A 14,186-nucleotide genomic window follows, 5' to 3' on the forward strand; every position below is an offset into this window, starting at 1 on the left:
GCTTGTGCAGTTTAATCACATTTCGAACAATTGCATTTAAAATAAGAACCCTATTACGTACTTACGTGTCGTGTCTTAAATAATGTATATTCCAAAAATCACGATAAATGGTCCAGTTGAAGAAGTGCTAGATCTATTTTTCCAAAAAATTCAGAAACACCTGAGATTGGATATTTTCTATTTTTGAATGGCGGAATCCAAGGAATTCAATGAAAATAAATCATAAGTTAATCGCACACCTGTTTCATATATGATAAAAATCGATAAACTCTATTTTTACTCGTAACTTTTTTCTTTGTAGGTCATTTTTCATAATTTGGGAATTTTCTACTCATTTCCAGATGACGAATGAGTATGCAACAGTGTTTTACCTGAAATGCATTAGTTTGAAATTCCCAATAAATTAGCACTAATAAAATATTTCGATTTAAAAAAAAAAAATATTTCTCCAAATCTAATAAATGTTTTCTAAATATTATTTTTATTTATTAAAGAAAGTATATTATTATAATTTAACTGATTATTGGATGTTTTAGCAATATAAATAGGAAAAGTCAAATACTCGATTAAAGAGGGCGACATTTTTAAAAATGATGATGCTGTGTACATAAAGGTTCCAATTTCTAATTACAGAAAGAACCAAATTAATAGGGATTAAACCCATAATATAGTTATTACAGCTAGATTTAATAGGATATAATAGGATTTAATTGAATATAAAACCGTAAACGCTCTTCTCATAAAATTTTGTTTACATCAATTTTATTTTATTTTTTTCATTCTTTTGAAGAATCTATTTATCCTTTTTAAAAAGTGTAATTATTTTAATTTCATTAAAATAAAACAGTGAAATTAGCATAAAGGATTATTTACAATTGTATCTAAAAGAAAAAGTGCTTTGCGGTAGAAGGAAAAGAAGGAGAAAACATCATTATATCAAGAAAGTTAACTAATCACTCCATGTAATAATATATTTCTAAGAATTGCTATTCATATAAAAGTATTAATAACTAGAAAAGATACTTGCGCTTGGCAGGGTGTAAAGGAGGGTGAACTGATTCAAATTAACAAAAAAGTAGGCCGACGCCCTGGTAGCGGCCTCCGGTATGGTGGCGAACCCAAACTTGATGTGCACCGTCCATAGGTGGGTGATTTTATGAAGAGCCGCACCAAATATTACCTTAACCATTGATCCTGACTTTGAAAAATAGCGTGCACCACGTCTAGGTAGGGAACCATCATGATGCCAGGTTTGGTCATGATCGCACCAGTTCTGTGGGCTGTAAGGAGAGTATATGTGCATAGGCTTTGATCTTGAAAAATCTAGAGATAGCTAGCTATCATTTTTACATTACAAATTGGTTGTATATATAATTTTTTCTATGTTAAAAGATTGCTATAATTGCATTTTTAATATTTATAAGAGAGATCCTTGATATCGTTCTCATAAAAGCTTCAGAAAACACAAGGCAATGACCAGTTTATAGGAGGCTAGTTTTTTGTTTAATGAAACACACGTATTGCTTTTGTTTATTTTATAAGAAACGCAAAACCCTTCGTATTTTGGAGATACATTTAATGAGAAGAGTTGCGGTAAAGTATATAAATGTGTACAGTTTATATCTAGGATTAGAAACATTTTCTATAATTGCCGTTGTCTTTATTGATATATCGTTAGCATTGCGAGCGTTATTATGTAAGGAGCTTTTTGTATCGAAGTTGTAGAAAAATTGCTAATGAGGTGATCGACTGTTCATGGCAAATGTAGATGAATTTACTTTAAGTGAAAATGACGTTTTTTTTTCACCAAAAACAAAGCATACTACCATTTGAACGTAATATGTTACTATTTGGATTCGAATAGGGGACGCTGGGCAGTTAAGCAGATAGATTCTTTGCACATTACGTTTAAAGTTCTGCATGCTAGTACAGTAAAACGACAGGAGACTGGAAGGAAATTCCAAAGTTTAGCAGTGTGAGCAGAGAAACCGTTAGAGTAAAAAACTCTCCGGCATCAAGGGACGTCAAAAGTGAAGGATTGGATTTTGTAACTTGTCAAGTTAGTCGTGGGTATGTGCGTCGAGGATGCAAAAGAACTATGAATTCATTAGAGCATATTCTATAAAAGTAATTGTTAAACAGGTACAGAGATATAAAATTGTAGTGAAATGGCAGAGTTTTGAGTTTGTCCAATAGTGCAGCACCCATTTAGTTTGAGACTCTTCTTTGGAACTTTTTAAAGAGTTATGAATAAGTGTAAAATGCAACACTCCATGCCGGGGCGGACTTTAGCTTAGTAAAGAGACAGTATACTCTCTCGCTTGAATTATTTCCAAGCACGATAGAGGTTGGCAAATTATTGTTGTACATATCTTCGATGTATTCATTCCACTAGATTGATTAGGATACACTAACATAAGTTCCTGTAAAAGTTGATACAAACCAGGAGTGTAAACAAGAGGGATATTTAGTGAACGCGTACGAAAGGGGGGATTATCTGTGAATGATCGAGTAATTGCTCCTTTACTGTACATGCATATGCCACATATTCATGTAAACAGCCATTTTGTAACGAGCAGCGGTCTTTAACATGAAAGATACTTATCATATATTGATATTCGAACCTATCAAGATATGGAAAAGCTGAATATACGACAGGAAAAATTATAGCAAGAAAATAAATTGTAAAAATTAAACTCGATTAAATCACTATCTTCTCTTCTTCTCCATATAAATAAAATGAACTCATTTTCCCCCTCCGACTTTGACCTTAATATGATTAAAAATTATGACATTACATACAAATGTAATGCGTACAAACTGTAGCACATTATCTGAGGTGAGGTGAGGTGTGACCAATTACCTCTACAGTTCCTCGACAATGGTACATTCTTACAATTTTTTCGGTAAGAGTCCACTGCCAAAATCGGTTAGATTCAATAAAAGTTATAACATCTGTTCTCTTTATTAGATTCGTCCTTTCCCTGCTCCCCATTTACACCGCAGTGGATGCGTTCACAAGGAACAGTACGAGGAAATACCGGTTTTGAATCGTACAAGGTGGTTATGCCGTTTTTTTTTTTTTTTCATCTATTTTCCCTGATTTTTGCTTTCTGTTTTTCCCATAATAAAATAAAAATAAACAAAATAAAAAGAAAACATGATTATTATTATTATTATTATTATTATTATTATTATTATTATTATTATTATTATTTTCTTTTTGCTTATTTTAGTTAGTGTAAGACGCAACCTGCGGTACTAACCGCTTCTTACTTCCGGTTTTAACGACTCTAACCGTGAAACCTAACTATGACCTTTATTTATTAGTGCTTTCAACTAAACATTTACTTTTACACAAAGAATTCATGCTTTAATATTTATTATTACAACGCAACAGTATCGTGATTTCAGTTGCATCACACTGAAAATAAAATTAAAATTAAAAATAATAAATTGATTTAGAATTTGAGAAAACAAAAAAAAATCATTTAGAATTCGAGTGTGATGCGTGACTCCTAAAACTAAATCAAAACAAACACCACTGCTGAACTGATATTTGACCTAATTCACGTTTGGGTTTATTCATCACGTTTTTTTTCTTTTTTTTTCTCGAACTATTTTGGGATTATTCAAAAACCCGGGCACTGCCGGACCGTTCGTAATGCATCACGTTCATTTTTATAATTGTTTTTATTTTTTCACGATTTTTAAAAAATAGTTTGAACATTGTTTTATAATATTTATACAGGGTTATTACTTCGCTTTGTTTTCATTTTACGACCCTCCCACCCACACAGCCTCTAAAAACCTGTGCAACGCCGGGTACCCCCCGCTACTATATAATTAAAACAAACAATAGATCACATGATCTATTAATTTTTTTAAATAAGTATTTCTGTTGTATTTAATTTTTTTTGCGTACCTAGAATTACCTGCCCTTTATTTGCGTCACCCCTTTCTATGAGACATATAATTTTGTTATTATTAATTTATTATTAATTTTATTTATTAAATATTTAAATATTTTTTGTTTAAATATTTGTTAGATGTTTTTTATATGCATAAAAGTTATCGATGAACACGTGTTTCTGGGACTCACTCGTCGTTAGTGTAGCTAAACTTTTAAAAATGATTAATAAATATTTAAATAAAAAATATTTAAACATTTAATGAATAAAATTAACACACACACACATGCATTAGTCTTGATTATAAGGCAGAAGATTGTTGCTTGTATTTCATAATTTATTAAACATTCAAAACCTTAACCTATGAGTTTTTAAAAAGGATCAGCACTATTCCACAAAGTATCAGTAAAAATGTATTATTAGTAAGCATAAATTTCAAAATGCATATTTAAAAATTCTCAATGTAAATCTCCTACAGAAAAATAGAGACAATGTTCTCATTGATGTTATACGTAGTAGAATCCAAATGATGATTTTAATGTCATTCATACCGTTATAAATGTAGGGAAATATTTTCATAAATTGATTAAAACGTTTTATTTAAATAAAATTATTACCTCTTACATATATCAAATACTATTGAGTTGTAGAACAATCTCGCCATTTCTCCAGCAGCCTTGGCAACGGATTTGATGTACGTGTTCCATTTCAGATCAGAAATAAAAGTCAGACCAAGAAGCTTGTCAAAATACGAAAGATATTAATTTCAATTGATGCCAGAGGGGGATCAGAGCGTTGATGATGTAAAGATACAAGCTCTGTTTTAGATGCATTAATATTAACCAACCACCTTTTTTCCCAATTTACACACATAAACACATATACATAAACCGTTATAGTCAGCTAACGTATTTTCTAACTTCCGGCGTGTCTGCTACTGGAAGCAATTACAAGGTTCATTAGTTTCCTCACTTTTATTTTCCTTCAGTACTACTATTGATAAACGATTTGTTGAAGTAAAATATCAGAAAATCACGTTATTGAAAAATATACAATAAAAGTCAACAAAATTATACAAATTAAAAAAAAACAATTAATGTTTATTTGCACTTTTAATAACACAATTACTAAAAATATTTTTTATTCCAAACTTTATAGAATACATATGCTTATGAAATTAGGAAAATTACATTTTTGTTTTAAATTATATAATAATATGTTTATTAAAACATATAACTAATTTCAATAAGTTTTAATTAAAATTTTTAAACGTGTTAAAAAATGAAAAAAGAGTTTTCAATAATGATAAAAAAAATAAAACTAATTTCAATAATTCTTAATTAAAATAAGACCGGAAAAACTTTTCACTGATTAATAAATAAAAAGGAATGGTCAGAAACGCATACTTATAAAGAGTACATAGACAGAGGCGATACAGACATTAGAGAAAAAAAAGCAAAGGAACTGATTTGTCTTGTCACTGCTTTCGGTCGTAGACACACCGGAAGTTAGGTAGTACGTTAGCTGACTATTACCGAACGCACACACACACGCACACACACACATACACACACACACACACACACACACATATATATGTGTATATATAAATATGTGTGTGTGTGTGTTATAAATACAAAACAGGCAATATTCGTGAGAGATTAATCACAGGAAAACTATTTCGTGCTAGCGCACACAACTCGGCACTCTTCTAGCAATGACGTCTCCCATCGCATTTAATCAGTTCGAAAGACACCACGTCTTTGTTAAACGAACATTCGTAGACATACGTCGCTACGGCTTGACACATACATACGACTCAGCCTTCAACCTCGAGTAATCATTAGAAGAGGTCATACGACCATCAGCGAAGGCTGATTGTAAATGTGACATACAGCTGTCAACTCACTGACTAAACTCTTTTTGTTTTGCTTGTTTTCTATTCTGATGACTGAGGAACATGTCTGACATCTTCTCTACCAAAGCCATTATTGGATCTCTGTCGAGGTTGTCTCCCTTGTCTGGAACTCTCGAATTCTTTCTTTTTTTAACATTTTTTTTGTATTTCGGTTATATATTGTTTATTACTTTTTTTCTTGTGCTTATCGCTCCCCTGTAGCAGAGAAAAGCAGATACGTATCTTGTTCTCGAAACTCCATAGCATGCAATAGAAGGTATTTCCTATTGTCAGCTAAATAGTATTAACGGCAAACCTTGTGGTTTATAAGAGGCAATAATTATCAGTATTTGAAATTATAATAGTAAATTAATATAGACTCATCTTATATGTTAGAGTACTAAGAGAAGTACTAGATATGACTATAACTTCACTAATAATTTCGGGTATTCATAGGATAGGAATTAATGTTATTTATGCAGTATAAGCACCGTGCTTTCGTTGGAATTTTCCTAGTAAATTACAGAAAACGCTAGAAGGCCCCTTAATCCTATTACAAAAACTAATACGTATTTTTGGATTCTTATCTTGAGTGATATTTGCACAACGTTTCACTCGATTAAACCTGCGACCTTCGTAAAGGGTATCTTGCCGAACACAGAAATCTTTCTGCCGAACTAGAGAGTCTGCATGGAATTTAAAATAGATCTTTTATTTTATTTAATTTAGCTTAAGTGTCGCTCGCAATGAGACCCTCAATCTCTAGAAGTGAAACTTTTTCAACGGGATTTTGACCAAGTAGTGTATCGTCTCATTGCGGACAATTTTATAATTAACTAGACTACCCGTGATCCGATGGGTCAGTATTTTATGGAATTTATGTATGAGCGCGACACTTGTGACGTAAAGAAAATAGTTTTTTTTTGACATAACAGAAACATGTCTATGAAAGTATATTAAAATGAAAATTCACGGACGGATCGCTCAAACATGAAAAAAAATCCTCCCTATTCGTGTAAAGTTACCTATTTTTCCGAATAATCGCTCAAAAATCGAAAATTAAACATGATTTTCCTACGAATCGAACGCCGACGAAAGTCATTTAGCAGCAAAAACGCACATACACCCACCGATGAGAAATATAAGAATGAAAAACCCATATTGGAGACCTTCAACCAAGTTATAGAAACTTAAAATCTAAAAAAAAGAAAAAATAATTAATAAAACGTGAAGCAAAAAAAATAAACCTAGATAAATAAATTAAAATAAAACTAATATTGAAACAGATTAGTAAATGTGTAAACAAATTCACAGTTCTCACACAACTATTTTGTATCTAGAAATGTAAACAAAAAATAAAAAAAAGAAGGAAGGAAAAGGTACGGATAGAGAGTAGTAGTAGTAGTTATCTTGCCTTTACTACAATTGTTCTTATGTTTGCCAACGGGTTAAAGATTTTTAGTTGTAAGAAAATAGGGACAGTATAGTTGTAATAAAGAATAGTTGCAAAGCACCCCAACTCTTTCCATGTTAAATAATAATTTCGAAATAATAACGTTAATATTTTAGTGCGCAGGTCAATATCTGCAAAAGAAGCGATTTGTGTTTATGTGTTTACGTTGTTATGGGTGAATGTTTATGCGCACATGCGCAACCGGATTTTGTAAACCGGAAAGTAGGTTACATCATTAGTTACAAGGTCATTTGAGTTTTATAATTATATAGATTTAAGGAGTCTTAAACATAGGTTTTTTGTTTTCTTACTAATTATTATATCAGTATTTTTTAATGCATATTATATATATATATATATATATATATATATATATATATATTACCTACTATTTATAGTTACTGGTTTCGATATCTTGTTGAATTTTTACTAGATCTGTTAAGCAGTTGATAGATATCCAGTATGTGCACTGCTTTTTCGAGTTGTCCTACTCTCCTCTGTGAATATAGTCGATTTATCAATTATGTAGCTATTCAGAGACAGACAAATTCATCGATATATCTATAAAGGTGAAATTGTCTGTGTGTGTGTGTCCGTGTATGCACATGTCCCTACCAAACTACTCTGTCAATTTTCTCTCTACAGACTCGAGATTTGACATAAGGGATATTGAGATTCGGGAACATCGTTTTAATGGATTTTCGGACAGAAATTTGGCTGTCAAGGGGCCAAAGTTCAACGATTTGACCGTTGAAAAGTCTACTAAACGCCTACGCCAATATTGGGTCTAAACACTTTAAATTTTAGATGTAGGTTATTTGAACATTGACCAACATTTTTAATTTTTTTGAAGCACAAAACAATAAATCTTAAGAGGTCAAAATTGGGTCATAGTTTAAAAAAATTGACCTCTGCGGTCTCTACCAAATTATCCGGCCAATTTTTAGTATAAACATTTGAAATTTTACAAAAAGTGTATTCAGACATCGGCCAAGCTTTTTAATCAGTTCCTAGCATAAAATCTGGCTGCAAAGGAGTCAAAGTTCAAAAGATTTTACCTTTGCGGTTTCAAGGAAACGATTCAGACAATTTTTGTTTAAACATTTTAAATTTTACATTACGGGTATTCAGACATGCAGCAAGCCTTTTAATCAATATTCGGAGAATATTTGGCTGCTGAGAGTTAAACGTTTAAAGTTTTGACCTATGCAGATTCTACCAAACTCCTCCGCCAATTTTTGGTCTAAACGATTGACATTTTAGATGTATATTATCTGGATATGAGCGAAACATTTTTTTAATGTTTATATACATATGCACATAAAATTATGAACAGTACATAATGCTCGGGCAAATCCAGGCTGAACTGCTAGTAACATAAAAAGCTGCCACAATCATCAAAGAAACGAAGTTTAAAGAAGACAGATAAATAAGATGGGTAAGACTGTAGTTAAAAAATGTATTACTCAAAGATGATATTCAGAGGAGACCCCCCCACAAAAACATACACGTCAAAACAAACAGAAGAAGACTATTGTATTTCACTAGAGTAGAATAAAAGTAGAATATGCCAAAACAAGTCATTAATTTTGTTTCTTAATAGACAACAAAATGGTAGAACAGACATCTTAATAATAAACGCATAAAATATATTCTACACTAAAACATTGCAAGATTGATTTCACAAATAATAATAAAAAAAACATATGTAAGTCATAGTCCCACGTGCCCCTGTCTGATAATGCAAGGAAGGGATAAAGCTTTATCTGAGCTGAACTTCTACATATTGTATAAATAATCATCAAAAGTTATACATATTGTATAAATAATTATTAAAAATTATGACATCGAAACGTTGGTAACTCAAACCTAAAGGCAGACATTTTGCTTGGTGGTTATTGTAATCAGAGATCATCAAATGTACGAGATTCAGAGATGAGTTCCCTTTTCTTAAAAAGACGTCAGCTCTGGAGCTTTTTAGTTTTTCTTTTGTCCTAAAATATTATTAGAGTTTATACATTGGTTCCATTACTCTTTTTACTCCTTGTAAAGTCGGTTCTATCATAAATTTAATTGTAATGTGAACAAATATATTGCGGCTCAACTCCCTAGTGAGAGTGTCCATGTAGTCATATTTCTTAATTCACAATAGCCTCTTACTTCTCAGTTTGTCGTCAAGATGAACAACCAAGATCACCAATCGGAAATCTGTGTATATAATAGAAATTTACATTCTAGTAATGTCTTTTCCTTTTTTGTTAAATCGAGATTTTGATAGACTGTTTCTGTGGACGCGTAGGCAACCATAATGCAGAGTTGTAGTTCTAGATATTTAAAATTAATTCATACGTGCTCCGTTGTGAAAAAAATTGCATCGATTAAGTTAAGACCTTAAAAATTTGACTATTAATACAAACACACGGGCATGCACACACACACACACACACACACACACACACACACACACACACATATATATATATATATATATATATATATATATATATATTGTTTCAAAAGTAAATTCTCAGCACAAACACACTATGGTATTACAAAAACATTTTAATCCTTAAGGAATGCATGCGTTTCCGTGATCAGTTATTGTTGACTGAAAATTTAAGCGAAACAATACGTCGGTTCAACCGAAAATTCTCTTATATGATCTAAACCATATCCTTCACTATAATTGGCTAGGCGATCGTGCAGCTCGGTCCTTTCTTGAAGATGATATGAATTTGTTTTTAGATAATTGACACAGTACTTAAAAACAAGCGGAGTTTTCTCCCGTGAGATTTATTCGTTTTTGTTTCTTATTTTTGTAGAAAAAATTCCACAGATGTTCTAAGTACTAGAATAAAGTTGCATTCTCAATGCAACCGGTCATGCCGTCTTCTGAAAGGTTTACAATATTTATCTTTAGTCTGAATCGATTGTACAAACGAGTTTCTCGTTAATACAATGTTTAGTTTTGTAGTTTTGTTTCAAAAAATTAAATGGGACTTCTTTGAAGATCACATAGGCGTAAAAAGAGCCGATTTATTATATAACATTATCTCCTTACTAGTTGAAGAACATAACCTGACCATCGTGTCGTCTCTAAGTCAATTTGACAGTGAATAGCTTCTCGTCAGACCGGACCATTTCACCTGTTTCGGGAGTTGTGAGATGAGGATTGATACTATTTGCGTTATTCAAGCTACTGTTTTTATTTTGGTTGCTGTTTTCATCACATTTTGGTCGATGTAAACTTTAATCTCTTTCTGGTGAGTTATTTCTCTCGAATTCGGAAAGCTCAAGTAATTTCGAACCAAACGTTTAGTTAATTCACAGAAAGAGATTGTTATTGTCCCGTCAACCATAGGCGATACTAACTAAGAATCAAATAAAAAATGTTTAAGCGTTCTATCCAGTCAATATGCAGGCAGAGAAAATCAGAGATCAAATTAGCCGAAAATATGTGAGGATAACACCGTTTCTTTGTGCTTTACGGCATATCGACATTTTCGTGTTATCTAATATCAAATCTAGTTATTTCTGTAAAAGTTTTCATGCTTCAAGTATTTTTATATATTTAAATATTTATTCATGGTGTTTGGTTGGGTTAACATAAAGAAAATAGTAATACCAATGTTTGGTGCCTTTTACGTCGGTAAACTCGTATCTTCAAAGAGACTGACTGGAAACATCAGATCCAAGATGAAGACAGTAGTTCTAATAATTCAAATAGTATAGGTTTCACCTTTCTATTCATTTCTCTATGTAATATTTTGTGACTTTCTAGTAGATTATGTATTGGATTCTTCCATGAGAGTTTCCTTTATTTACAAATGAAGAGAAACACTCTTAAATCGCCATGGTCAATTATTCCTGTTGCTTTATCGTAGCTATGCATCTCTTTGTCATTTCTTAGACGGGCATTTTTAGATTTGTAACATTTTAACACCAAACAAGCATTAAACGAACTATCTTTTCGCACACATCGTTTATAAAACGCATACTTATGCACCTGTGTTTTTGCCAGTGAGCGATCAAGATACAAAGCAAATAATAAAAGTATTTTTACATACGTGCGCGATTATTTTTATTTTCGCGTTTGCGCTTGATTCTATCGTGTTTTAAAAAAGCCTTTGTTTAACTGAAGGCGAATCTACTTATGCATGCAACACATGGAGCCTTGCTGAGGTTTAAAACGTTTTAGTCAATGAGTTCGCCTTTTGGAGAGAGCCCGTATAAATTATTTGTTGCTTTATTTAATTACTTAGCCCTTGTTAACTATATAGTTACTGCTTATGAATGGGCGGAGTCCAATCAAGGATAAAAATTTATGAGTCTCAAGTAAGAAAACACCGTGAGAATCGATGAGGCTTAAAATTGGATAAATCAATAAATTATTTAGGCTGGACTTGAAACCGACTATGTTATAGTCAGATGGGAAGTAGCTATGCGGTATTGTGTTTCAGAGACGAGCATTTGTGTAAAAAAAGCTCTAGTCATGGAATTATCGTTTTAATTTACGCACAGATAAAAAGTAAGGGAAATTATTGATAGTGGTTGTAGCTAGTCGCGTTTTCCATGAAGACATGACTATAGAGTGAAGCTTAGTGCGAGCACAAAAAGAGGATCTTGAAATCTTTAGATTTTTTGCAAAAAAAAAAAAAACAAAAAAAAACTGAGTTAGACTTTTTTGTTCGATTTATCAGAATCAGGATTTTACGTTTTGGAGTACATTATATATTTATTAATATAGAAAATAATATTAAAACACACAATTTATAAATGAGATGTGAGTAAATAATTTTTAATTGCATTTCAACATCGAACGATCCAAATGTAAGTGAAAAAAAAAGAAAAGTGAACATAATGTTTAGGTTTATTATGTTGTGTAAAAACAAAAAAACAAATATTTCTCTCTGTTGCTTCTACTTTCTTCCTCTCCATCCTCTATTTTCTTTCCCTACAGGAGGCCAACAGCTTACCGTGGTTAGCAACCCGTGACGCTTAAGGATAGGACCTTGGTGGCCAAGCCATTCATAACCAGAAAAAATGGATACGCGCACTTCAATACTTTATTTTGGCCTTTACTTGGGCTAGATAGCTATTGTAACGGTCCGATTCGATTAATCGGCTAATCACGTCAAGACCCCAAAACAAATACATTTAACTTGGTATATATATATATATATATATATATATATATATATATATATATATATATATATATATATATATAGTGGCAAGCGGTGGCTGAGTGTCAATTGATTATTTAAAGACATAAATAACGCAAAGCAGTTTTTCCCCAAATTACCGGATTATATATTATATAATTCCTTAATGTGTTGATATACCGTAAAACAAAACAACCAAACAATCAAACCAAACATAATTTATGCGAAGAAGCGGCATGTAACAAAACAGGTGCGAGTAAGGCGAAAAATGAAAAAGAATACACAAAGAGATATTTTCTACCTGCACTCAAAAAGATTTTACACAAAGCCAGTTGTGGTTTTCAAAAGCAAGCGCACTAGGAAAAGCGCACCCTGATTTACAAAAATACCTGAGCAATCTCGTCGGAATTCTACGCTGTAAGTACTTCAGTCGATTATCAATAACTCAACCTCTTCTTAAGAAGAAGGCAAAGCCTTGAACCTAGAACCTAGAATAGAAAAAATCCATAAAGGGACAAAGCCTATATCTGTGCCTAAATCAAAACGCGGATTTCATGAGCAAAGCTTCTTTCTTAGAACTGCACGCCTGTGGAACTCTGTTCCGTCTGCCTGCTTCCCTCCGGACTACAACTTGGATGTCTTCAAGTCTAATGTTTACAAATTCCTAATGAACCGCCCCCCTAATTAAACACTTCATAAAATCTCCTCAATAACGTGATGTACTTACAATAACCCTTATCCCTGAGTGGCTTCCGGGCCTTGATAAGTGGTGATCACTGTGTAAAAAAAAAAAAAAAAAAAAAGCCAAGGTTGTCCGAGAGCAACAAATTTGGGCGGATTACTTACTGTGGCGGAACTAGGATGAGGCGTTTATAATATAACGTACACAGCGACGACGCCGCCGACCTAATTACTTCGGGAATTCACATTTATAACAGAAGGCTGAGAGAGATGTGAAGAGATATGTAATTGACAGTTCTTTTAAACACGGAGGGGAGACACATTATCAATGAGGGGGGTACAGCAAACACTTTGAGAGGGAACTTCATATAAAGTTCATTATATGAGACGATGAGACAGCGTTATGATATATAATAACAGAAGACAACACATTATTTTGATTGAAATAACGAACGAAATCAAAAGATTGCATAACAGTATGATGACATTTATTGTTTAGCTGAGATAGAAATTGATGAGCATTCGATGCCTGGCACAATTACTACATTGTCTTGTCTTCCTCCCCTTCATGTCCTAAAGAAGCTTAGGCTAACTCTCTCCCTAACTCAACCCGGACTGAATTCTGATTCGCTGTCTGGTTTGACTCTAGTCTAACTTAACTGTATATGATTTATCTTTCTTTGTGACGCCAGAACGCGACCAAACATGTGCATACTTTGCACGTGGATATTGCATATGCTTCCAATACGTGGTATGGCAACACAAAAAACATTCCTTAATTTCATTGTCTCATTATACCTGCTCTTACCTTACTTTGTTGTATAGTTGTTTTCTAACTACAATGGATAATTCCACTGCATTCCTGAAATCGTATCTAAATAATGTATTCATTTTGACTTTTTATAACTACGTTCGATTGCAGCATTCACCTCTAATAATAATTATATTCGACCCTTATTACTTCGTTTCTAAAAATGCAGGGATTTGCCCCCTTCAATATGCAACAATAAGAAGACCTGAAAAGAAATTAGAAAAAGAAAGGAACCTAAAATCGAAGAATAATTATAATGCTATAAGAG

Source organism: Euprymna scolopes, chromosome 7 (assembly GCF_053919585.1).
Source record: "Euprymna scolopes isolate OS-2025 chromosome 7, ASM5391958v1, whole genome shotgun sequence".
Classification (NCBI taxonomy): Eukaryota; Metazoa; Mollusca; class Cephalopoda; order Sepiida; family Sepiolidae; genus Euprymna; species Euprymna scolopes.